Source organism: Dermochelys coriacea, chromosome 1, assembly GCF_009764565.3.
Source record: "Dermochelys coriacea isolate rDerCor1 chromosome 1, rDerCor1.pri.v4, whole genome shotgun sequence".
Taxonomy (NCBI): Eukaryota; Metazoa; Chordata; order Testudines; family Dermochelyidae; genus Dermochelys; species Dermochelys coriacea.
Window position 1 is genome coordinate 285,068,883 of NC_050068.2, and position 25,008 is coordinate 285,093,890.

General features: G+C 39.7%; 1 long non-coding RNA gene across 2 annotated transcripts; it reads left to right on the forward strand.

Annotated features, from left to right (window-relative positions):
• The first annotated feature begins 12,187 nt into the window (after nt 1-12,187).
• On the forward strand, nt 12,188-17,880 carry LOC122457814. Of its 2 annotated transcripts, none has more exons than XR_006277486.1 (3): nt 12,188-12,382; nt 16,329-16,772; nt 17,313-17,880. It is a non-coding gene; the product is annotated as an uncharacterized LOC122457814 (long non-coding RNA). The 2 variants fall into 2 exon arrangements; XR_006277487.1 differs by having other exon boundaries at nt 16,329-16,495.
• The last annotated feature ends 7,128 nt before the right edge of the window (nt 17,881-25,008 follow it).

Below are 25,008 nucleotides of genomic sequence, written 5' to 3' on the forward strand. Positions count from 1 at the left end.
TGAGACATCAGGCTTGTATAAGGGGTCAGGTGTAAGGCCTTAGGCCTCAACTAAAGTCAGGCCCTGCTGATATAAAGCAAAGTTGGCAAGATTCAAGCTATGAGCAAAAGTCAGGCCCTGTAACAAAAAACACCTACTTGTAAGTTCACAGAGCTTGGCAAGAACAGGACTGGTGTTGCAAAAGCACAAGCACTCCTAGGCACTAAGTATTCACATAAACACATTCCAGAAGGGTAGTGCCAGAACACCCCAATACAAGGTTATGGTCTAAAAACACTTTCCGAAGATGATACAAGGACATGCTTACCCCTCTTAAAGATAAGGTCAGGATGACAGGGTGATGAATAGAGATATTTTGGTTCAACCAACAGGTACAAGGTAAAGCATGGTAACTAACTGTGTCAGAGGCTCAGTACACAACTTGTTTGAATCAGTGTATAAAACTGGTATCACAGAGGGAGTGTCTTTGGCCAGCCAAGGAGGGAATGGAAAGTCTCACCATTCACTGAGCTGAGTCCATTGTAATGGGCATACACATCTTAGTAACCCATGGAGTCCGCTGGATACTATTACCATGCTTCGTTGGCTGAGTGCCTTCGATACTGAAATGGGTATGTGGTCTTTTTGGGCAGTTTGACTGAGGTCTATTTGCTGTGCCAGCTACCTGCGCAGAGCTGGGACAGCACACAGAAAGAACACACACACACAGCCAATGACTAACTAGAGATGGCATGATCCAATGCCAACTCCTATATAGTGAATTTCTCTACATTTCTGAAGCCATTGAGAGATACTGGCAAAGAGATTCCATCTATGTTAACTAATGACCAACCAGGGAATAGAGTTTTGGAGTCCTAAATATAATATTTGGCACAAGCACTTACCATTAGGAGTTATCATGTGAAAAGGAAAAAAAAGTTAAGGCCTTAGAAACTTGGATTACTTGAGCTAACAGTGTAGTTGAGGATTTAATGAAAAGCGTGAGAAAATGGGGAAATTTAGAGGTGGACCATTCTCCAAGGATCATGGAGCCCCACTCTTGACCCAGAAGCATGTGCTGTGAGGGTGATATAATTGATGCCTGTTGGCAGGAATGGAGAAAGAAATAGTTTAGGAAAAAAGGATTAAAAAGTGTCATAGATAAGAGGAAAAGGTAGGTTCACTGTTGCATAAGGAATTCTTTTTTGATGTAATTGTAACTGAAAAGAGGAGAGAGTTGATTTTATTGCAATGTAAAGAAAAAGAAGAAGAAGAAATTCTTCTGTATAAAACTCAAGATAGTAAACAGAATCCCCACCTTGACCTGTCTCCAGTCCAATAGATGTGGTCATATTTTAGTTACATATAGACAAGGGTGTTAGTTTAGTCACCTCTCATTTTAGTGAGCTAGCATTACCAGACAGAAAGGCTTGACATGTCATTTAAGTGCTGGAAAGAGCGTGAGTGATTTTTCAGTCTGATTGACTCTTGGAAAGGTCAGTGCTTTGGTTTATAGACTGAAGGTGAAGTTTGAGATGTTATTCCCAAATAGAGAAATCAGTGCTCAAATCTTAAACAAGGAGGGTAATCACTACCTTTCCTTGGGGAGCCAAGTGGTTTTGCCCATTATATTTGATATGTTCTGCAAGTATTTTGTTCAATCCCTTTGTTTCTTTGACTGCACTGGAGAAAGAGGGGTGGTTAACACTGTTTGATTTCAGCATCACTATCACTAGTGCACCAATAAATGCACATTCAGGGAAGACTGTCTTGTCTAGGAACACTGACACAGAGCACACCAGCTGCCCCTGCCACTCCAAGCTGTATAGGGGGGCTAAAAGTAAGGTGGGGGGAAGAACTGGGCTTCCAGAACCTCTGGTTTCACACCAACTGCCTCTACCACCGCAAGCTGGGCGGGGGGAAGAGGAGCTAGGCAGTGAAAAGCTGTGGATCCCACTCATCCTTCAAAGTGGGCCAGGTGAACACCACTTTCACCCACGTGACCAGAATGGACAAAAATGTTTTCTGCACATGTACTACTAAAATTTGGAAGGAACAGCTCAGATCAGTGATATTCCACTTGCATTTGGCTAGCTTGAATGGAGTACTTCAGGAATATTATTTCCTTGGTGAAGGTACTAAATATTGTGGTCCAGATGCTCAACTGGTGTAAACCAGCATAGCTAGATCAGCGAAGCAACACTGCTTTACCCTATCCAAGCATCTGGCCAAGGTATGTGTTTGATGCCCATGTTTCCACTATTGGTTCTGAGGGTGTCTTAAGAGAGGGAGGGAATGCATGCAGTGGTTAATATTTTTTTCACACAACATTACAGCAGAAAATGGAATGTATTGAACACCAATAACAGTGAAACCAACAGTAGTAAATATAATACGAAATACATGCACTGTACTGTGCAGGTTTCTGTATGTTACAATGTACAATCAATTTAGTTTTGGCAGAGATTTTTTAAGTGAAATCTCCTTCTTTCTTGACCCACATTACATCAAATGATGGAACCACACTTCCCTTACAGTGCTGTATTTATATGTTTCATTAGATATAATCAATAGAGTAAAACCCATCCACACATTTGAACTAGATTAGTTTGGCCAAGATTGCTAAGATGAAAGTGAACAGGTTTCTTGTGCTGCTTCTCTGCAAAATATTTGACATTCCATTTTGCCTTTGTCAGGGTTCCCCCACCACCACTCTGAACTCTGGGGTACAGATGTGGGGACCCTCATGAAAGACCTACTAAGCTTATATTCTACCAGCTTAGGTTAAAACTTTCCCAAGGCACAAATTCCTTTCCTTGTCCTTGGACGGTATTGCTGCCACCACCAAGTGATTTACACAAAATATTCAGGGAAGGGTCACTTGGAATCTCTATCCCCCCAAAATATTTCCCCAAGCCCCTTCACCCCCTTTCCTGGAGAGGCTTGAGAATAATATACCAACCAGTTGCCGTAGCAATGTGAGCACAGACCAGACCCTTTGTCTTCAGGACACTGAAATCAATCAGGTTCTTAAAAGAAGAACTTTATTTATAAAGAAAAAAAGAATCACACCTGCAAAATCAGGATGGAAGGCAACTTTACAGGGTAGTAAAAAGATTTAAAACACAGAGGATTCCCTTCTGGGTTCAGCTTCACAATTACAAAAACAGGAATGAGACTACCTTTGTATCATAGGAAAGTTCACAAGCCAAAACAAAAGATAACCTAACGCATTTCCTTGCCCTGCTAATAATTTCTGTGGTTTTAGATGGATTATTCCAGGTATATTTTCAGGAGATGTTGTATGTGCTTGGCTCCTCCCTCCGTCCAGAGATGGAATAACACACACAGCAAAAAACCACAAATCCTTCCCCCACCCAGATTTGAAAGTATCTTCTTTCCTTATTGGTCCTTCTGGTCAGGTGCCAGCTAGGTTATTTGAACTGCTTAACTCCTTACAGGTAAGGCAATCCAGTACAGCTGCCAAGGAGGAATTTTATGCTACTGCATACATAAAGGTTGCTATGCTTCCCCCTATATTTATGACAATATTAATTTCTCTATTTTTCAATATTTCATCACATTCACTTCATGTATTGCAAATTATTGATGATATATACATATAAAGTTTAAATTTCCACAAATCAGACTGCAGTTACTTTTCCCCTTTCTTTCTATTTTTCACAATATTTATCTTTCCTAGTGGATATATATCATACCATGTGCCTCTAATTCCTTACAATGTGCTTTGTAGATAGCTAATCAATATAAATACTGACAGTTATTGATCAGAGGCTCCTTAACCCTTAATCACTCTGTTCCCATAAAATATGGATTGTTTACCATTACTCTTTTATGTGTATTATAGCTGTCATGTCATTGAGTCTTAGCCTCTTATCTTTGCCATCTGCAAGGGAAAAACACCCTATCCTCCCAACAGTGACGTTTTGTATTGCAATCAAAACACCATTTGTACATCTCATGATACTAATTGACTAATTTAATAAAACCAGCATACAGTGACGCCTCACTTAATGTTGTAGTTCTGTTCCTGAAAATGCTACTTTAAGTGAAATGATGTTAAGTGAATCCAATTTCTCCATAAGAATAAATGTAAATGAGGTTAGGGGTTAGGTTCCAGGGAATTTTTTTTCGCCAGACAATATCTATATCTATATCTATATCTATATCTATATACACACACACAGTATAAGTTTTAAATAAACAATTTAATACTGTAAACAGCAATGATGATTGTGAAGCTTGGTTGAGGTGGTGGAGTCAGAGGGTGGAAGAGGGTGTGATATTTCCCAGGGAATGCCTTGCTGCTAAATGATGAACTAGCATTTGGCTGAGCTCTCAAGGGTTAACACGTTGTTAATGTAGCCTCACACTCTAAAAGGCAGCAGGAATGGAGGGAGGGCAGACTGCATGGCAGACAGAGACACACACCATATATGGGAGAGAGAGAGAGAGATGCGCATTGCCCCTTTAAGTACACTGACCCCAGTCTAAGCACACTGCCTTTTTAAGTAGATCAGCAAGCTGAGACAGCAACTGCTGCCAGCAAGCTCCCTCTGTTGTGAGCCCTGTTGTGTCCCCCCCGCTCTGTGGAGAAGGGGTACAGGAGCAGGGGGGAAGGAGCTGAGGGAGGGGGACAAGAATTTTACGTACGAGAAGATGACAAACTACTGACTGGAAAATTGTAGAAATAGCTTTCCCATCCCTCAATTATCATTAATTGCCATAAAAGGAAACAAGTTTCATATTTCTGTCTGATAAGAACAATGACAAAGATAAATTTCTGTTTGTATAGAAATTCAAAATTAATCAAATTTTGATGCCTGGGGGAAAGAATATCTCTAATCCTGTACAAACAATCTCAAAGAAACAGAACAGTCATGGATCGAGCTTCTGATTTAAAAAAAAAAGGACGCTCCTGGGAAATTCTCAGATAATTTTTCAAGCTCGTTTTCCATCTTTGTCCAAGTGTACATACGGAAACCTGCTCATTGTTTGAAATGTGATCTGCTGTGGCCCTTCTTTCTTGATGCAAAATAGTTCCATCCTTCCATCCCTGATCATTTTCTAAAACAAAGTTTAAAAAAAATAGCAAATCAAACTTCTGCCGTAAGACTTGCATTTAAAATATTTACTCTAATATAAAATTACTTTAGCTTTTCCTAGAACTATTTAGAAATTCATTAAGTTTACATCAGTCATTTGACATGGAAATTACTTTTAACCCCTGAAGACACTGTTAACCATAGTCATGTATTTCATGGTCCATACTTGTCCTGTTTCAGTGAAGAACTTGGAATCTGTAAAACACTATCTCATTGACAAGGACTGGGCATGGGATTCAGAGATTCTTTGTTGTCTGTTTTCTACTTTAACCTACAGAGAGGCTGACAATGCAAGCATTGCCTTGTTAATTGAACATTAGATTAAGTGGACTGGCATATTTATTGACTTGGTTTAAGCAAATAAGTGGAAGAAGTAATTGCCATCATAAGCACCGCAACAAATCCGCTTTACATTTTAATTGAATGTGTTTGTATGGGTGCTTAATCCTTAGAACTGTTACACCCTACTGTAGCTAACAGTGAATGGGAGGCATAAAGTGTTTCTCTAAGAGTGTGTCATCAGCATTTTGTTTTTCAGCTTTGGAAAAAATGGTTTGGATAGATTGATTCATTTGGAAATATTGTGGTTAATATTTTGTGAGATGATCACCTACTGTATTTCCTAGGAAGAATACTGCAACACCATTTCTCCTTATAAAAAGAAGCCTAGCAAATTTAAGTAATCATTGCAATAAGGGGAAGCCATATATATAATAAATAAATGTATTCATCTATACAAATTTTTATAAACTGATCTGCTCTAATGTTTTCCCTTTACTTTGCATGAATAACATACCTGTAAAGTCTATTAGAATTAGTGCAAACAAGTAAGTTGTACTTGGGCTTTTTTCTTTAAAAGATTGTGACCAATAGATAAATCATGTAATGCTTTCACTGATGGGATAAAATCATTAAACTGGGAAAGCTAGAGGCATTTATTTACTTATTCTTTGACAAGATCATTTGCTTCATCTTGCATAGCTTCCCATAGGAATTGCTGCTGGCTGCAAAAATTATTTAGATCTTTTGGCAAGACAAAAAGCAGAGTTTTGTTAAAGTACTATTTAGAATATATTTACATCTCTCTATGGAATAAATCTCATCTTTAAACACCAGGATACAAGACTCACTTTTGTGAAAGTCATCCTAGCTTATTGTGGTTCTCAACTGCATTAAAGCTCATTATAAAGGGCCTGGGTGAAACCAGGAACCATTTTAGATTGAAACATGGTATTTGTGAATTTAGAATTAGAGGAGGGATAAGAAGTGCAGGCATCCATTTTGCATTGCTTGTGAAGTTTAATGGGTATGTGTTGGAAAGGCTATGCTGGCTGCATGACGGGTTGCTAAGGAAATATATAGAATGTAGATTGTGACACTTGTGGACAGGCATTGGTGGCCACGGGCTTCTTAAGCACCATGTCATATAGACCTGTCTTGAACAGGGTTAGACAACACAGAGCCTAGAATGGTTGTTGATACATGAAGCTCTGTCTACACTAGAGCTCCCTCAGTAGCTACTACCAGTGGATCTGTAACAGTGCTGTAACAGTGGGACATTTGCGGAAAAATTCCAATTTAAACACCAGCAGAAAGCCAAAGACAGCAGGAGCTCCTTGTTGCTGTGGTAGCCCTATTTTGCAAGGGGCAATGAACAGTGTATCTGCAAAATGGTATTTCCAGCAGGCCTGCCTCTGACCCATCTCCCAAAGTCATCTGTGTGGAAACATTTAAGATGCCTCCACAGAGGTGAACTCTGTAGCACAGAGGATTGACCCACATTTCTAGTTGCATATTGGTTTTGGTATTCTAGACTTCTAGTGCAGTGAGTACCTTCTGTATTGTGGGGGCCCTGGAACCTTTCTCTTGTTTTTTGTAGCTGGCTCCTTTTCCTTGTCGTGATTTGAAAAGGCATGGGTGCCATTTTGATTTTGCCCACTTTTCAGATTGTTGACATGAAAATATGTCCAATGTTTATTATTATTATTTGGCATGCACACCCCGCACTATGATTTTGTTTTAGTCAATGTTAGTCTTATTAGTGAAACTGGCTAGATAAGGGCAGAACTTATTACAATGTGAATCATACTCCATGTGAGGTTCAGTGGATGCATTATAAAATCCTGGTTTTAGAGATATTACTGATTCAATCATTCCTTTATTTATAATGGGGATCACCACTGGAATAATACTTTTGTAACGGAATAAACTCTTTAAAGTACACTCACAGAGATACATGATCCTTTCCCCCAGTATTTTAATGCTGGAAAATTGTTTCATAAATCATTCTAGAACAAAGTATCTTTTCTCATGTGTTTATTGATTAAAGATGTGATGACCTGGGGAAATATCTGTTTTTTCTTATGAATATTATGTGTGACTCAGTTTCCTTGTTCAGTTGTGTATCACTGCCTGTCCGAATGCACAGAATTAAATCAAAGGAGGCTGTAAAGGGGGTTTTGAGAGGCCAATCAGGAAAGGTAAAGCAATGACACAGCCTCAGGAACCCAGCTTGACAATGGCTGAGCCATCATTAGTGGGAGATGTTACCTTGCTGGATCCATCCATGCTAGAATGTTTTACTCTTCCCAAGACTGAGCCTGGAATCAAAGGAGACCCTTTAAGGTCGAAAGACCCTGACCAGTTAAAAAGCTTCCCCTGGCAGAAAGAGATGAGGAAAGTTGTCCGAGGTTGGTTAAGATGTGTCAATGAAAAGGCTGACAAGATGGGTGAGATAATATCTTTTATTGAATCAATTTCTGCTGGTGAAAGAGACAAGCTCTTCTTCAGGTGGAAAGGCTGACCATATGATACACACAGAGACAGAAGGAGAATGCTGCAAGCCATATAGGCTGTTTCTCCAAACTCAGAGATGGGGAATGAGCCAGACATTCCGGGTCCAGGTTAGATAGGTTAAGCTTAGGTAAACTTATGCATGCTGGTCTCTTTGTTATTTTAAACCCACTACTCTAAGTGTCATGTACCATTTGGTCAAAATAAAACATGCTTAGTTTTGAGAGAGCTGTTACTGTATCACTACAAAAGTATGACAGGTTTCAGAGTAGCAGCCGTGTTAGTCTGTATTCGCAAAAAGAAAAGGAGTCCTTGTGGCACCTTAGAGACTAACAAATTTATTAGAGCATAAGCTTTCGTGAGCTACAGCTCACTTCATCGGATGCATTTCGATGAAGTGAGCTGTAGCTCACGAAAGCTTATGCTCTAATAAATTTGTTAGTCTCTAAGGTGCCACAAGGACTCCTTTTCTTTTTACAAAAGTATGGTCTCACAGACTCCCAGAGGAAAACTCTTGCAAGTGAGAAGCCCAATGGACCTGCTAAATAACATGGTTGGCAACCAGAAACTCACTTTGGAGAATGGTTGGATTGCAAGAGACAACCCCAAAGTGGCACACGAGAGAGTGGAAAAGGGTCATTGTGGGGACAGCATACCCAGGAACATGATGAGAGATCATGAAAGCTTTTGGGTGCGATACCAACTGGGACTATTGACTTTAATGAATTACACCCATTTACACCAGCTAAGGATTTTGCCCTTTGTTTCTAGCCCTGGAAGATTGCAACATATCCAACCACAACACTTTTACATTATTAGGCACAAAAAAGCTATTTTAAGTCACTTTTGAGCAGTTTCTAAAGTTTATCATTTTCCTCTCCCTTCAAAGCTTGTGCAGTTGGTCTCATGTTATGAAGGGAACCTGGCTTTCAGGTGGGAGGATATGTAGAATTGTATAGATGTGCCCGTTACTTACCGAATACAGGCAGATAAAACCTCCCTCCATTTCACAAATGAGAGAAAGATCTAATTGGCTGAATCCTTAAGCTGGTATGAATTGGTGTAGCTCCATTGAGCCAATGGAGCTATGCCAGTTTACACCAGCTAAGGACCTAGCCAAATATTTTCACCTATTTTACGTTTCTGCTCATGAGCTCGTCTCTGATTTCTATTTCACTTCTCCAGAGATGTTCTATACAGTGGAATGGATCACCAGCAATAGACTAGGGGACATACACTTCAACAGCACAGTGCATTTGCCTAGCAAACATCTCACAGAGTTTATCTGATGCTGACATCTTGCTTCAGGAAGATATCTTATATATCTGAAAAGCAATTATTGGGAGAGAGAAAACCATTGATCATTTGCTGCAGCTAATATTGTCGCACATATTTGGATAAGCAATTGCTTTAAAATGCTATTAAAAGAACAAATTGACCCTGAATCTCATCATGCACATTGCAGGCCACAGAACCTCACCCACCCTCCCCTGTAATAGACCCCTAACCTTTGGCTGAGTTACTGAAGTCCTCAAATCATGATTTAAAGTTACAGAAAATCCACTATTTACACTAGTTTAAACCCCCGTGCCCCATGCAGCAGAGGAAGGTGAACCCTCCCCCTCCCGGGTCTCTTCCCCTCTCTTGACCTGGGGGGAAATTCCTTCCCAACCCCACATGTGGCCATCAGTTAGACTGTGAGCATGAGAGTAAGACTTACCAGCCAGACATCTGGGAAAAAATTTACTCAGACCCCTCCCCATTTAATGTCCTGTCTCCAGCAGCTGGCGATTTTTGCTGCTGGCCGTTGCCAATGGACCACATGCCATCATAAGCAGTCCCATCATATCATCCCCTCCATAAACTTATCAAGCTCAGTCTTAAAGCCATTTACGTTTTTCACCCTCCCTGCTCCCCTTGGAAGGCTGTTCTAGAATTTCACTCTTCTGATGGGTAGAAACCTCACCTAATTTTAAGCCTAAACTTGTTGGTGGCCAGTTTATGGCCATATATTCTTGTATCCATATTGATGCTTAACTTAAGTAACCCCTCTTCCTCTGTGGTATTTATCCCTCTGATGTATTTATAGAGAGGAATTATATCTCCCCTCAATCTTCTTTTGCTTAGGCTAAACAAGCCAAGATCTTTGAGTCTCCTCTCGTAAGGTAGGTTTTTCATTCCTCAGATCATCTTACTGGCCCTTCTCTGCTCCTATTTCAGTTTGAATTCATCTTTCTTAAACATGAGAGACCAGAATTGCACACAGTATTCCAGATTTCAGAGTAGAAGCCGTGTTAGTCTGTATTCGCAAAAAGAAAAGGAGTACTTGTGGCACCTTAGAGACTAACAAATTTATTAGAGCATAAGCTTTTGTGAGCTACAGCTCACTTCATCGGATGCATTTGGTGGAAAAAACAGAGGAGAGATTTATATACACACACACAGAGAACATGAAACAATGGGTTTATCATACACACTGTAAGGAGAGTGATCACTTAAGATAAGCCATCACCAGCAGCGGGGGGGGGGGGGGGGGAGGAGGAAAACCTTTCATGGTGACAAGCAAGGTAGGCTAATTCCAGCAGTTAACAAGAATTCCAGATGAGAACTCACTAGCGCCTTCCTTATCTGATTTCAGCTGGAGCTGAGGTATCAGCAGGATTGAATAACATGGTTAAATAACTTTCATAAGGAAATAATTACTTCTCAGATTATTAAGTTTATTTTTACCTCCCAGAACAGTTTTCAATTCTTTATATTAAAATGACTCATCTACTACATTAGTACATCACTCTTTCATTCTTCATCTTTCTTGTGTGTTTATTCATATTCTTCTAATTTTGCCTATCCATAAACTCCCTACAGTAGTCTTTGGGGGTCATCTTCCTCACTACCATTTACTTCAATATAGTAGAAGATGGGTCATATATACACATTAATATCATATATTTGAGATATATTAATATTTTTATTTTTTGTTTTTGTTTTCCCTATAGCTCAGGTTTTTGTCTGGTCAGATTTTTTTCGTTTAGTTCCAATTTATTCCATCTAATGAGACAACTTATGGTAGCAATCATGTTGACAGTAAAAGTAATAGCTTTACAAAAGCAGTAACGTGTAGCTATATATTGCTATGTTGAAAAATGGATGTGCTGGTTTGGGGCACATCTTTTTATTGAGCGGCTACAGTTCGTGATGGAAGATATGGGTGAGAGAAGTGCGTTCCTAATCACCAAATGCTCTGATAAACAGTACCAATTAATCTTTGTCTATTGTAAATGAGGGTAGGAATTAACTGCTGTAAATGAGGGTGAAGGCAAAGTCCAAATAAAACTTACATTATTAAAGTTCTTTGCAACTATCCTTTCATGGTCTGTGCAAATTACTTTCATTCCTGTAAGCCCATGACTTTATACAGCTGCTGTGGCCTAGTGTTACTAATGCTGAGAAGGTGAAAACTGTAAATTATCCTGGCAGTGACTATTATCTAAATCTGAATGACTGGGTTGCATTTAGATTAGCTCATCTGTGCTTGCTGTTATCTTTCAGGAGTTTCACCTTAATGCAACTGAGTGGGAAAGCCAGCTATCAAGCAAACCCTGATGAAGCCCTCCCTGGTAATACCAGGCTGCTAATGTGCAAAGGTATATAAGTTCACAAAAGTTTATAACCTGATTTGTAGCCAGATCTTAATATAACCTATGTTTACTGTCAACATGGATCATTAAAGAATTGTTGAATCTTTGGAGAAAAGGTGTCAGCCTTCATATACTGTATTCTGGTACTAGATTGATACAGCAGGCTCTTTTCTGGATATTGTTAAACCATAGATTAAAGATGTTTTATTCAATTAACATGCATATACCACGTACTGAGTTATATAACATGGGTGATTATTAAGTCCTGCTGATATCTCAGCTCCAACAGAAATCAGAGGGTAGCTAAAAGGAAGTTAAAAATATCTAAAATCATTGTGCTTGTAATTTGCTTTAATTGCGGACCTAAATAAAGATCCTCAAACAAATCTAAATAGGATAAAAAAGTAGTAGTGTTTAAATACACAACTAGAGCTTCCTTGGAATTCTTTAAGTCCTACTACTAGTTGAAAAAGAGCAGACTCTCAGTCTGAAATACCCATTAGAATTAGATGGAGTACAATCCACATGTGAAATTCATTTCACCTGCATAAACTCAGCATAATCAAGCTCGATTCAGAGGGAGTGCAAAGGGCTCAAAGTGGTAAATATCCTCCCCTTCAATCCAGCACAATAGCATGGGGCTGCAGGATATCAAAGGCTGCAATCTCCTGACTATAGACTGGAGAGGGAGCTTCAATGTATTATGCATTTCATGTCTGATGTATTGAAACCACTGGATTTGGATAAACATGGCTCCTATGGCTAGGGCTAGAATTAGTGGGTAGTAAGCAGAGCAATTGCCTGGGGCCTAATGCAGTTAAGTTACATCATATCTTCAGAGTCACTGTGAGTAAATGTTTTACAATAATTTAATCTCTAAAAGTGGAAATAAATCACACTAAAGCAGATGTTTTCAAATTGTGGGGTGCTGCAGAGAGGAACATTTGGGGGGTAAGTGCTCATGCCAGACAGCTCAGGTTTCGGGGCTGGGGGCTTTGGTTTCAACCCCGTGTGATGGGGCTTTGGCTTTAGCCCCAGACGATGGTGTGAGGGCCCACTCCTTAATTTCTACTCTGGGCCCCAGTGAGTCTAACACTGGGCCTGTCCACCACCCACTACTATCATAACCCTTCGACCTGTGCCCCCTCCACACCCAGCCACAGTGCAGTCCTTAAGCGGTACTGAGTGACTTGTGCTGGCTTTTCTCACTGCAGTATATTTTAACTAATGGAAAATCTTCTAAACTCTTAGGCTTGTTTAGTGTTTTTGTTTGTTTGTTTGTATTAATTGACTCCTTGTGGTGCATTAATATTCACTTAATGGAGAAAAGATTCAGAGGCAGCTATTTTATCCAAGGTATTGCCTCTGATTTGTACTGTAGGCCGCCTTCAAATAATACAAGGGGCTTTTATTTTTTTTTTAAACCTAGACAGTCTGAACAGGATCATTACAAGAATCAATACCTACTGACCTTTTAGGTCCTATAAACTGATTGTTGTTCAATTCTGAGGCCTTTAAATCTAAATCATATATATTTTTTTTAAATCGCCAAAATGCTATTTTAAATCTCTTCTCTCATTGTATGCTGTTACAGATAGTATATTTTGATGCAATACTCTAGCTGTATTTTAGTGTTGCTTACAAATCACAGGAAAATTCAGGGAAAAGCATAAGAAGAAAATCCCTATCATGTGACTAGCTCTAGTCAATGGGATGTCATCCACTGTGGATCTCAATTTAGTTTAAAAAGGGCTTAACAACTGCCCATTTGCCAGAACAAGTTTGGAATAACAATGACTATCTAATCCTGTTTATTGATTTTAGCTGGTTCATTATGGTTTAAGCAGTGTGCTTCAATTCACACTAGCTTTCAGACATACTTACAGAAAACATAAGGGGCTAGAGCTTCAATAGATTTCTTTTTTTTTCTTAAAAAAAAGAAGTGTGTTCTACATTCAGTTGGTCTTCCTTAATGAAGATAATATTGACACTAAAGCTATAAAATAGAACATACAAAATATCAGCACTGGAGTTTATAAATCTCTTTTTTTTTAAAAAAAAAAAATGGGGGGGAGGAAGGGGCAGAGCCTAATGCCAAACTGAGGAAATATGTTTCTCAGTTGCTCTAGTTTCTCATGAGGGACTTTAATCTAAATATCATGATGAATTTGCTGCCCATATTTCAAATGACTGTGTGTCTGGGTTATTTGTCCACAGTTTGGTTCAAGATGTCAAAAAGATACATCATCTTAGAAATTGAAGAGTTGAGGGGGTTCTTTGTTTTTGTTTGTTTCTAAATCTGTCTCCTCCTAGCAGTGGCCACCTTGTCACTCTCCCAACACCCACATTACCTCCTTGGTCTGTACCACAAAAATAAGAGAATTCAGTAAGTGTATGAAACGTTTACCACAGAGACTGAAATATTGTAGACACTTTGGTTTAACAACAGAGAAGGAAGTGTGAAGGGATGTCTGCTGGACTAGCAGTTTTGGAAACTGAAACTGACAAAATGAGGATATCATGTTGACAGTAGAGAAAAGGCCAAGCAAGGAGGAGCTAAATGGCAGAACAAACAAATCTGAGTAAACAGTTAATGAAGTATCAGCAGAAGTGTATGTGGGGTTTTTAAAAAAAAAAAATCAAGCCTGCCTAAAGTGTCTGATTTCTGCTCATTCACTGTGAAATTCACAACATGTGGTCCATAGAACATCATGCTAATATTTTTACCATGTAAGATTTGTGCCATATTGCACCCGACCCATCAACTTTGAATTTATAGGATTTTCTACAAATTTTAAATTATTCCTTCCCTTATGCATCAAAACCATATGAAACTTTTCATTATTTCTTTCAGGGGGCTAACCCTATGTTGATGAGGGGAGTATTTGGCCCTTATTGTTTCTTTTACTTCTCCAGCATCCTGTTCTCAGATTTTCCCACCAATTACTTTGAAAGATCCTATCTGACATGTCCAAATCTCTGTGAGCAGGAGGCCACAACATGGGCAGTCTCTGCACTTCTGCTGCTGCTGCTGCATTAAGTGTTGGAGGGCTACTTGAAAAGCTTATGGAAGTCAGTGGAAAGATTTACACTGTCTACAAAGAGTTTGGATCAGGCTGAGTAAAACAGTTCACTTCAAGAAGGATTTACAGACCAATGGCCAGACTATTACATGTATAAAATGAGCTCCCACTGGGACAACCTAGGGAGAGAGAACATGGGCAAAAAGAGACATCAGTAGCAGCATATTACATTTCTCTCTCACTCATTCTTCAATGCACCAAAACGGCTCCTATGTAACATCTATTGTGCAAAAGGTTGTGTTTTCTAACCCATTTCAAAGCCAAATGCAACCACCATCTTGAAATTTTATGGAAGAGAGAAATTTCAGAGGTGCAATTGTCCAAAATAACACAATAAAATTATCCATGCAAAATTTTACAGATTTGCACAGTTGTGCTTACTTTGTAAAAAGCCATCACTGTTTATACTCTTCCTGCTCCATCAGTAAAAAGGAATTATAAAAACATCTTCCCCCACTAAGAAACCTAACTGTTGTACTTAATTATGCGGAAATTAAACAAATGCTGGTAACCATGTCATTAAAAACAAATTGTTTTATTGATTTTTTTTTCTCCTGAGCTCATCTAGACCAACTCATTATCTTGGCTGTTAGCAGATACTGAAGGTAATTTAAACGTTCAGTCTCCCATTGTAGTTGTCAATTTTGGTAGTGAGCTCATACTCTGAGATCCATCTTGTTTGACAATTTAGTATCCTTAGTACTGAAATGTGATTTAATTTTATATTATACGGTTTACTAGAGATGTATACCTATATGCTGTAGACAAGGAAAGGTGCAGTTTTGGCCTAATCAATGCTAGGAACAAATACATTTCTAATGTTCAAGTTGAAGGACAATGAAGACGAAAACATTTTTCCAAGAGTGTGATGCCACATGCTGTCATCTCATACTGTTCTTTTCCTTCTTTTTGTGTTTGCCTTTCACTTCAACTTGAAGAAAGCCTCTTAACACCATATTTCTTTTGAGTCATCAAGAGATAATGGACAACAATGCAAATACAATTCCCTGTTTTCTCCTGTGACTTGGTACATTGTAAATATGGTGCAGCCATATTTGGTACATTGTAAATATGGTGCAGCCATATTTGGTACATTGTAAATATGGTGCAGCCATGTTTTTTTTTTCTGTGAGCAGAATGAATGACTTTCAGAGCTCCATTGTTAAAGCTATGAGTGCTCACCCTTTCCTCTCCTGTTCAGCAGACACATTGCTTTTTATAGTGCATGTTGGTGAGATGCCTACACATGTAAGCACACAGGCAAGGAAGAACAGTGCTGTTCAGCAGTATTTGCCACCCACTGTCCATCCATGGTATGATGGGGTATACAGATTCCACTCTGGAAATGACAAGTTAATAAGGAAATGTGGGCTCAGGTACCCTGCCCCATTGAACCTGTGAGAAATTGCAGGATTGGAGGGAGGAGCTTAAGCGGGAGAAACCCAAATCAGTTAATGGCAAACCAGGGAGAGAGGCTGGCTGAAGGAAGAGCTCTGCAGATCATCACTGCCCAGTGGCCCTCCTTAAGAAAAGAGAGGGCCTGATACTGACTCAACTTGAGTGGGAATCATTCCCTTCTATTACCTGTGAACTCAGTTCAGGACCATAGCCCAACATACACCCTCTGAAGGAAGAGAGCCTTATTCCAACTTCGGGATGAATGATTTGTGTTATTAATTCACTTTGTTTCTGTTCATTGACTATCCCAGAGGGGAAGAGACTTTAAAGTGGCCTGACTAGAGGGCTAAGACACAGGAAGAGGTGGACCACCACAGTGCCAGAGCAACTGTGGGCAGGAGGTACCTGACAGGGAGAGAGCTGCTACTACATGCCCAGACACCAGCAAGTGCCAACAGTGAGTCAACCTTCATAATGGGTAAAAGATTACCATTATTTATTGAATGTATTCATTTTTAAAACAAATTTAGAAATCCTAGAATCCAGTGATTGTAATAATGTCTACTCTAATGCCATCTACTGCATTGTCCTTGGTTTGCTTGTGCAATTCCCATTAACATCAAACTAAGTTTCACTACATATCAGGTGAAGAATAGTGCCCTAAGAATGTCCTTTATCACTTCTTGGAAAAATATGGAATGAAACTGATGAATTTGTTGAAGCAATAATTCTTTCTGCTGATGCCCAGATTCTTGGTAATGTTGCATTATTATTATTAACTGGCTTTTCCCTTCTCATCTATCTTTTACAACTCTCTTTTGCTTCTCCTTAAGTACAGCTCTCTCATGTCTGTCCATTTACCTCTCAGTTTTCCATTCACCTCTCCTTTTTATTTTTTTCTGAGTTGAACTCATCTCTGATTTTGGTACTCACAGTGCTTTTCTGAATCCTTAAACCTATGCCTTATTGTTATTGTTGATAAATCATTATTTTAAATGTGGTGGACGTTTCCAAGTGGAATGCATCCATCAGCTTGTTCAGGCAGAAGAACATTTGCTGAACTTGATTTTGCTATCATATTTCATCTAATCAACATTGTTTAGATCACACTGCATGAAAAGTAATAAAAGTAATTTGGTATATTCATACAGAAATAGTACAAAAGATAATAGTAAAAATATCAGTTCAAACTTACAATTTAAATAGCTGTATTCTGTAGTCCAGTAGAATATATTGCTGAATTATAATTTGTTTAATGTGCTCATATCTTCCTCTATCCCCATCAATACTGTTAGCATCTGAACAACTAAAGTCTTGAAGATTGCTGAAGAATGACAATGTTTTGTTTCTCATTAGCATCATCTATTATCTTTGCAACAGTAGTGGAACCAGAGGAGAGTGTAGAAATATGTAGACTAGGATATCATAAGCAAACTATGACATTGTTTAGGAAGGAAAGAGATGCATGATCTACTGTATGAATCAAGAAATATAACATTGTGGCACGGTGCTTTTCACTTTTGTTGGAAAATGAATCTCCACAGAGGGAAATTGTCATGTCTAAAGATTTTCAAAGTCTTCTTAGCATTAATTCTTCAAACAAACTTCAGTTCCTTTTCAAATGACCTGTTAATTTCTCATCTTTGAATGGGAGGTGCTCCAATCTACCACTATACTTGGAAAGTCTTCAACTAGATTTTGATATTCAAATCAGACATGCGCTTTGACCTTTATTGCAGCTGTTCTAATTGTATAGGCTGTCTATCCTGTTGTTTGACACAATGATTACAGGGGATCAAAATTTCACGAGACACAGAAAGGGTAGGTCTACATTCAATTAAAAACCCATGGCTGGCACGTGCCAACTGATTCAGGCTCACAGGGCTCAGGCTAAGGGGCTGTTTAACTGCAGTGTAGATGCTTGGCTTGGAGCTAGGGCTCTAGGACCTTGCAAAATGTGAGGATCCCAGAGCTCGAGCTGCAGCCTAAGCCCAAACGTCTACACCACAATTAATCAGCACCTTAGACCGAGCCTTGTGAGCCCAGCTCAGCTGGCACGGGACAACCACGGGCTTTTAATTGCAGTGTAGACATACCCTAACTCCTTAGCCATATTTATTAATGAAAGGGCCATCTTAAAAGTGCCTTTTAGTCCTTTGCTGTGTCTGTCTGGCTGTTCGTTTAAGTGTAAGTGCCCTCCCTGAACTTCTGTGGATGCTATTTTGGAGCTCCCTACCGGAACTAACACTATCCACGCTATGATAAGGAAGCAGTTGCCCCCTCATGACTCTTTCATCCTCAAGACAGAAGTACTAATCTGTTAAGTTATTAGTCATGAGCGATGCATGTCATTGACATGAGGGTAAACTTTATTATAATGTATTTCTTCCATATTTGTTCTGAGTGGGGCAGTGCTTTAGCAGTCAGCCATCATTGATTGGACAGTATCTGTACAACAGTGTTTTGAACAAATTCTACTAAAGATAAAACTTCCCAAACAGGTGGTAACTCTAGGCCATTACTGTTATAGATGCTTGTCCCCATTTTTTTTTAATTTATGTTCTTCACTACCACCTTATCTCTAACACACTATTGTTTAGTTTCACCATTAACAGAATCCAAAGAGGCTTTTTAGTATTGAAACTGGTTGTATAAAATATTTGAACTCCACAACCCCTAAAGGGTTTTATTGCATGTTTAGTAACAAGTGGAAGGAAGCTGAACTTTTTTTTCATAATAGGAAACATTGCGGCAAATCTTTTAAAAATTAAACAAGTGTCATTAGACAAAGGAAGTTAATGAGGTTTGCTAATTTCATGTTATTGGAAGAGTTGTGTATTTTTCTGAGATTTTGTCTCTTAGGAAACAACAGTTTCCCTGTACAAAGCTCAAGGAAACAGGTTTTTGGACTGGGAATCTAGAATGTATACAGAGGAAGAGAATAAATAATTGGTGATTGCTGGAGATACTACATGGGAGGTTGAAGTATATGAGGGTTTGTGTTTGGATCAATGGATCATTTTAGTTGGGTAAGAAACCTCTAGAGCTTGTGAAAATCATGGACCAGCAAAAGCACCCAGGGCTAGATCCACAAAGGGCAATGCTGAACATTGCACAGCCTAACTTTTAGGCACCCCACCACCTACTGAAATCCTCCGCCTTGAGTCTGGGCGTGTAACTCGCCATATAATTCAAAGGGACAGTTAGGCCACTAAGAAAGGGATTCGCAAAAGCTAGCAAACAAGTAGGGAACTGCCTTAATTACTCAATAGAAAATGCTGAGGGGTAGGGTTCAGTCTAAGACCTGCCCCTCAAAGTGATTTAGGAGCCTAATTCAGGCTCCTATTTCTACTTTGGATTCATAGCTGTGAAACCTTTCCTGGAGTCAGGAACCTAAGCTAGATCAGCCCTTTTCCACAAACAGCAGAGAGGCAGTGATTATAGCACTCAGCTGGGAGAATTGGGTTCATATACCTGTTCCAAATCAGGCAAAGCATGGATTTCAAAACAGCTCTCCCACATCCCAAGTAAGTGCCCTAACCACTAGGTTATTGGGGATTCTGGAACACATAAGCACCTTAAAAAAATACTCCTGATCTGGTCATCTTCAGCTGTCTTGTGTGCAGATTAGGCATGCTCTAAGCCCACAACTGTTTCTGTGACTTCTCTCCAAGAGGGTGGCTCTTGAGACAAGTGTATCCTATTATAGGTTCTGGCTCAGAGAACTGGTAATGTGATATTTTGGCTTCAGCAAAGTTTCACTCTAACAGGCTGGTAGTGTCCAAAATTCATTGCCATCTGGTGCTCTCTTAGAAATGAGTTGGTCTCGGTCTATTTCCTTGTGCAAAAATGCCTAAATCACAAAAAGGCCAACACATGTGTCCCTCACTGGCATCATTGACAGCATGAGGAGAGGTACCAAGGACTGAATAAATATGGGGATTGAATTACTCCAGAGATGGTCCCTCCAGATCAGGGATGATCCACTTTGGCTTGGCACTGTGGGGAAGATTATCTTGCTCTTCCCATGCAGGGACAAAAAGAGAAGACTTCAGGGCTATCAACATGACACCTTTCACCAGATGAAAATGTACTTAATCTTTTTAAAATGCATTCTGTTTTATAAACTTGACTTTTGATATTAACAAAAACAAAGGGGATTTTTTTCTGTAGTAATTTCCCATGTTTCTGAAATGGGTGGCCCTTCCAATTAGACCCACTCTGATGGTGCCAGAGCCTGTATGCACTCTGAAACATGAGGATTTTTAATCTAAAGCACAGATATTTCACTACTATTTCTCACATATAGTGTATCACAGTGTTTCTGTTTATCTAAAGAAACTATACTAAGGCAGTGCAATGCCATAAATGTAATATGAAAACAAATGGTTCTTCAGGGCAACAATGGCAGTGGGGAAAATATCCTTATGTCAAGTACAGCCAAGATAGTACTCAACAGCTTGCTCCATAAAGCATCTCTAGAAAATTCTACAAAGACTCCCAGCAAGATGCAGAGAATTCCACAAGTCCCACCACAGGGATCCAATATCTCTGAGCAAATAGAAGTTATTCAAATGTTGTGCCTGCTGCGGGGCATGGAAATCTGCATTTGATGCATCTTGCCTATTAATAGTTCAACTGCTGTTTGCAAATGTTGTTTTCAGATCTGAGTACCAAGAACTCCAGTGTATAGGATTGTCTTTTATCCAATAAAATATAAGGTTGGTCAAGATTTATATCACATAATATTCTGTATTCATTTTTTGATTAAAAAGAATAAATTATAGGTTGGTTGAGAGCCAGCATTAATCTTCCTTATAACCATGTTTCATTGAAAAAAACATTAAAATATCTAAGAATCTTTTTGGCAATATAAATGACCCTTTTTGAGAATTTTATGTCACAGATAAACTGTGAAATTATCCATTTTTTTTTTTTGCTTTAATCATTCATGCGGCTTGACAACATTTGATTTATACAGAGACCTAATTATCCATGTCCCAATAGTTTCATATCAATTACAGAAGATCCATGGTTTAAAATAAAAATCTGATAATAAAATAGTCCCAATTTAGCTTTATTAATGAAAAGTAATTTTTTTTATTTGACACTGGTAGGAGAGGAGGAGATGGGAGTTATCCAGCTCTGAAATTTAAAAAGCTTTTTAAAGCATCAAAGAGTAACCTAATTAGAACCAACATTTTCAAACTTTTGGTCTGTTTTTTCAGGGGTGCCAAGTGTTATACTTATAAGGAGCACAAGAGATCTTTATAGGGAAGAAGGCAGCACACAGCATTTATTGAGAATACAACAGTTAGCATATGCTTTTCAATCTTTCTCTCACACACACACACACACACACACACACACAGAGTCTCCTCCCAGTTGATGTTTATAGTTACCAGTCCAGAGTCTGGATCAATCTAGTGGCCTGCCAGATTGGTTGCAGAGGGGAGCAGGGCTCTGTCGGTCGCGATCTGATGCTCCTGGAGTATGTCAAGACGAACCCAAAATCCCATGGCCAAGCACCCTGTTCTAATAGTCCTTTTTCTCTGTTGAAGTCTATGGATTTTGCTGTGTTAGTTTCTGACTGGTTACTTCTTAATTGGTGCATCTTTTGATGTAAACATTCCAATACACCTCCGAGAGGGTTATCCTGTCCTGGTTCTGATTTAATCAATTGTGCTGTCTTTAGGGGTGCCAGCCTTCACCCCAGGGTCGTCAATTTGCCCTTCCTTCATTATGGATGCGCATTGATGATTTTCTGGTGTCGTTAAGTCTCTTTACTCCTTTTTCCTTGACCATCTGGCTATAACAAGGGTCTTCACACCTTATCTTTTCCTGATGCATACATTCCTCATTCACACAGTCTTTTTACAGAGACCTTTGAGAATACAAAGTGTCAGTTTATTTTGAATCTCCTTAACATGGACACTTACTAAACCTTAAAACAAAGAAATGTATATTTAACTAGAGTGCCTAATTTGTAATACATATAGGAAACCATAGTAGACATTATAACTTATCCTAAAACAAAAGGGTGACCATAATCAGTCATAAGGATTGTTCTGGTCTGTCCCTGGCTTACCATCAGTACAGGCGCTGGCAGTCTGTCAGATGCATTCCTACCAATGTCCCAGAGGGTCATTCCTTTCTGCTATCAAAAAGGGTGGCTGGTAAAATGAAATCAAGACATACATTAGTACCTCTATTCTTATAGCACAATTATAAAATCCTGCTCCTACACAAGCATTCTCCATTCCTATTGAGGTTAACCAGAGCTCTAGGTACTCGGAACTTCTGCAAGCCACTGACTGAGGAGCATCACTGGGCTAAGACCCCAGTCCAGTAAAACACTTAAGCCCATATTTGACTTTAAGATTAGAAGTAGCTCCACTAACTTCAGTGACTAAAGTTAAGTACATGCTTAAATCCTTCCCACTGAAATCAACTGAGAGTTAGATGCCAAAATGCCTTTGAAGATCTGGGCCTTGGCACTTAGATTTAGGCACCCAAGCTTGAGAGTTTTGGCCTTTGAGCTTACTCTAAAGAAATGAAAAGCTAGTGCATTAGCTTGAGATTTCATCTTTTAAATACAAATCATTCCATCCCTAGATCAGGCATGATAACACTACAATGAAAGCTGCTCACTAAAAAGTAAAACAAATAGTTTAAGTAGATATAATGAAATCTAAAGAATGACTACAATCTACATACCATACAGACTATGCTGACAGCTTGTGCCACACACTCGCAAATAAACTGCGGAACCACCTGATCAACATCCTCTACAGCAAACAGGGAAAAATTGAGAATGAGCTCTCAAAACTGGATACTCTCATAAAGAACCAACCTTCCACATAAACTTCCTCATGGCTGGACTTTACAAAGACTAGACAAGCCATTTACAACACAGACTTTGCTTCTCTACAAAAGAAAAAGGACACTAAGCTATCTAAACTACTATATGCCACAAGGGGCCACAACAATGGTTCCCTTAACCCACCCAGCAATATTGTTAATCAATCCAACTATACTCTTAGCCCAGCAGAAGAATCTGTCCTATCTCGGGGCCTCTCCTTTTGCCCCTCCACCCCCACGAACATGATACAGTTCTGTGGTGACCTAGAATCCTATTTTCGACATCTCCGACTCAATGAATATTTCCAACACACCCCTGAACAACATACTAACCCACAGATACCTTCCTACCAACACTACAAAAAGAAGGATTCTGGGTGGACTCCTCCTGAAGGTCGAAACAACAGACTGGACTTCTACATAGAGTGCTTCCGCCGACATGCACGGGCTGAAATTGTGGAAAAGCAGTATCACTTGCCCCATAACCTCAGCCGTGCAGAACGCAATGCCATCCACAGCCTCAGAAACAACTCTGATATCATAATCAAAAAGGCTGACAAAGGAGATGCTGTCGTCCTCATGAATAGGTCGGAATGTGAACAAGAGGCTACTAGGCAGCTCTCCAACACCACTTTCTACAAGCCATTATCCTCTAATTCCACTGAGGGTTACCAAAAGAAACTACACCATTTGCTCAAGAAACTCCCTGAAAAAGCACAAGAACAAATCCGCACAGACACACCCCTGGAACCCCGACCTAGGGTATTCTATCTGCTACCCAAGATCCATAAACCTGGAAATCCTGGACGCCCCATCATCTCAGGCATTGGCACCCTGATAGCAGGATTGTCTGGCTATGTAGACTCCCTCCTCAGGCCCTACACTACCAGCTCTCTCAGCTATCTTCGAGACACCACTGACTTCCTGAGGAAACTACAGTCCATCAGTGATCTTCCTAAAAACACCATCCTAGCCACTATGGATGTAGAAGCCCTCTACACCAACATTCAACACGAAGATAGACTACAAGCCGTCAGGAACAGTATCCCCGATAATGTCATGGCTAACCTGGTGGCTGAACTTGTGGCTTTGTCCTGACCCATAACTATTTCACATTTGGGGACAATATATACCTTCAAATTGGTGGCACTGCGATGGGTAACCGCATGGCCCCACAGTATGCCAATATTTTTATGGTTGACTTAGAACAACGCTTCCTCAGCTCTCGTCCCCTAATGCCCCTACTCTACTTGCGCTACATTGATGACATCTTCTTCATCTGTACCCATGGAAAAAAAGCCCTTGAGGAATTCCACCATGATTTCAACAATTTCCATCCCACCATCAACCTCAGTCTGGACCAGTCCACACAAGAGATCCACTTCCTGGACACTACGGTGCTAATAAGCAATGGTCACATAAACATCACCCTATACCGGAAACCTACTGATTGCTATTCCTACCTACTTGCCTCTAGCTTTCATCCAGATCACACCACACGATCCATTGTCTACAGCCAAGCTCTACGATATAACCGCATTTGCTCCAACCCGTCAGACAGAGACAAACACCTACAAGATCTCTATCGTGCATTCTTACAACTACAGTACCCACCGGCTGAAGTGAAGAAACAGATTGACAGAGCCAAAAGAGTACCCAGAAGTCACCTACTACAGGACAGGCCCAACAAAGAAAGTAATAGAACGCCACTAGCCATCACCTTCAGCCCCCAACTAAAATCTCTCCAATGCATCATCAAGGATCTACAGCCTATCCTGAAGGATGACCCATCACTCTCATAGATCTTGGGAGACAGGCCAGTCCTTGCTTACAGACAGCCCCCCAACCTGAAGAAAATACTCACCAGCAACCACACAACAGAACCACTAACCCAGGAACCTATCCTTGCAACAAAGCCCGTTGCCAACTCTGTCCACATATCTATTCAGGGGACACCATCATAGGGCCTAATCACATCAGGCACACTATCAGAGGCTCATTCAACTGCGCATCTACTAATGTGATATATGCCATCATGTGCCAGCAATGCCCCTCTGCCATGTACATTGGTCAAACTGGACAGTCTCTACGTAAAAGAATAAATGGACACAAATCAGACATCAAGAATTA